This window comes from Gopherus flavomarginatus, chromosome 24, assembly GCF_025201925.1.
Source record: "Gopherus flavomarginatus isolate rGopFla2 chromosome 24, rGopFla2.mat.asm, whole genome shotgun sequence".
Lineage (NCBI taxonomy): Eukaryota > Metazoa > Chordata > Testudines > Testudinidae > Gopherus > Gopherus flavomarginatus.
In genome coordinates, this window is record NC_066640.1 from 10,409,699 (window position 1) to 10,412,013 (window position 2,315).

Here is a 2,315-nt window from a genome sequence, read left to right on the forward strand (position 1 = left end):
GCCAGAGGGAGCAAAGCATGTGGGAAAACACCCACGAGGGCTGCACTGGATTGAAGTGTGTGCGCGCGCACAAGACCAAGGCACACGCAGCGCAGCCAGCTCTCTGACCTTATTAATACCAAGCGCTTTGCACAAGTAGCTCTCAAAGCATTTTACAAAGGTCACCACCCGCCCCACTTCACAGGTGGGGAAGCCACTTGCCCAGCGTCTGCGGCCAACAAGGGGTTAAGACTCAGCACCGCTCAGGACTGGGGCAGTGCTCTAGCCGCTCACTCGCACTGCCTTCCTCAGCAAAGGCTCCCTGGGCAGGAGAGAGAACTCGCCCACGGGCCCCGCTCTCCCCGCAGCTGCAGAAGGTCCCTCGCTCAGAGACGGGGCAGTAGCGGGGAATTCAGAGGGAAGGATGCTCCTCAGCGCCCAGCCCTTGTACTCACAGTTCACCACTGATACCACAACCACAGCCTGATTATTCGTCTATGCCAAACGGGAGCATAAAGACCGGGCGGGAAGCCGGCATTGGAGCCAGTTGGAAGTCAGACAAATCCCCGCCCCATCCAAAACAAGAAAGGGCCATTTTGTTTTACCCAGTTTCCTGGAACCGTAGCCCCTGGCTGAGAATTTCAGCCGGAAGCTGGTGCAGGTTCAGGCTGGAATTTCTAGGCAGAGCCAGGGCTGCCGCCCTCCCCTGAGATGTGGGAGTAAAGATGCTGTTTCCAAACCCTGCTCTGCACCCTTCAGAGCAGGGCTGAGATCCTGGAGCGGCCAGGTAGTTGCCCCACCACCTGGGCTAGTGCCGTTCTGGCCAGCAAGGCCAGTTCTAGCACAAAAGTTCCAAAGATCATGGTTCTCCCCCTTCGCCCACCCCCACAACAGAACAAAAATCCTTAAAACATCCAGTGCTTATCTCTCTCTCTCTCCCCCCCCCCCCTCCCCTCCACCCACCCGGCCTGGGCCACAAAACAGAATAGTTGTTTTCTGGCCAGGCTGAGCCACTGTTTCCAGCCCCAGCAGGGTAGAAAGCCAGAAGTCAGGGCAGGCAGCCAGCAGTTTGCTGACACACACCTGGAGGAGGGGGAAGGCAGGCATTGTAAATAGGGCAGCAATTAGAACCCCCCCCCCCCGCCCTGCCTGAAGCAGAGAGCTCCCCCTCACACACAGAGGAAGTGATGGGGGGGTGGGAAGGAGGGAGATGTTTTTGCTGAGGAAGCTGAACAGTTGGGCCCAAGGAGGCGGCCTCAGTTCTCTCCCTGCTGTATGCATGCAGGCAGCATCAGACGCCAGCTGGAAGGGTAAATCGCTGCAGCGACCCGGGCGGGCAGTAGCTGCAGCTCCACCTTGGCAGAAGGATCAGGGGGTTATGGGGGGGGGGTTGGCAGGTCACAGACCTGTGCCCAGCTCCAGAGCTATGCCTCCCAAAAAGGCACGTGCACTTGGGGGGAGCAGGCCCTGCCCCTCGGTTCTTGCGGGTGACTGAAGAGGAGCAAGGGAGTTATGAGAGAGTTCTCCCCCACCCCTGCCCCCGGCAGCTAGGGATGGGGACTGCTCCCATGCCCCTAGATTTTGCTCCCATGCTCAGAGCATCAGGAGCGACGGACCCCAGGCAGCCAAACACAGACCCTACAAGCAGCCCTGCAGCAGCAGAGGCACACAGGAGAGGCCTAGGGGACACTGGCACCAGCCCCTGGTGCCCACACATCTTTCTTCAGGAGAGGGAAAACCTGAAGCAGGACGGGCCCCTTCCAGCTGGGGTGCCGTGTTCCCTGCCTACGCCATGAAACCAGGGGATTTGCCTCTGGTCAGTCACACAGCTCCTGCCCAGAGCCCCTTCCTGGCTCCCAGGAGACCCAGAGCCAGCGACACAAGCCACAACCCCCACCCCTGGGTGCTCTCAACTCCACGTAGAGCAACCCTCCCAGCCCCTTTACAGGCATGGGGCTATGTACTCCACTGCACCAGGTGGAAAGAGGGGGTGAAGGTAGGAATTCCAGCAAATCTCAGCCTTTCACCCCCACCCCGTAACTGAGTAAGTGTCCGCCCAAGATGCGGGGTGATGGAAAATGAAGCCCATGCAGGAAAAAACAACTCCAAAATCGCTTAAGGCTCAACCTCTTGCTGGGCACTGCCATTACCCCTGCTGCAAGGTGGCAGAGGAAGGATCTCTCAATATACCATCACCTCTGCTCCACTAGGACCTGCCGGGGGCTACCCAGGAGCTGGTCTGGTTTGCCAGCCCTCACCCAGGATTGTTTCAGAGCTCCACTGCGCTGTGGGCTGCAGCTCCTTATGGACTCCGGGGCTCACCGCTCTCGTGGGGA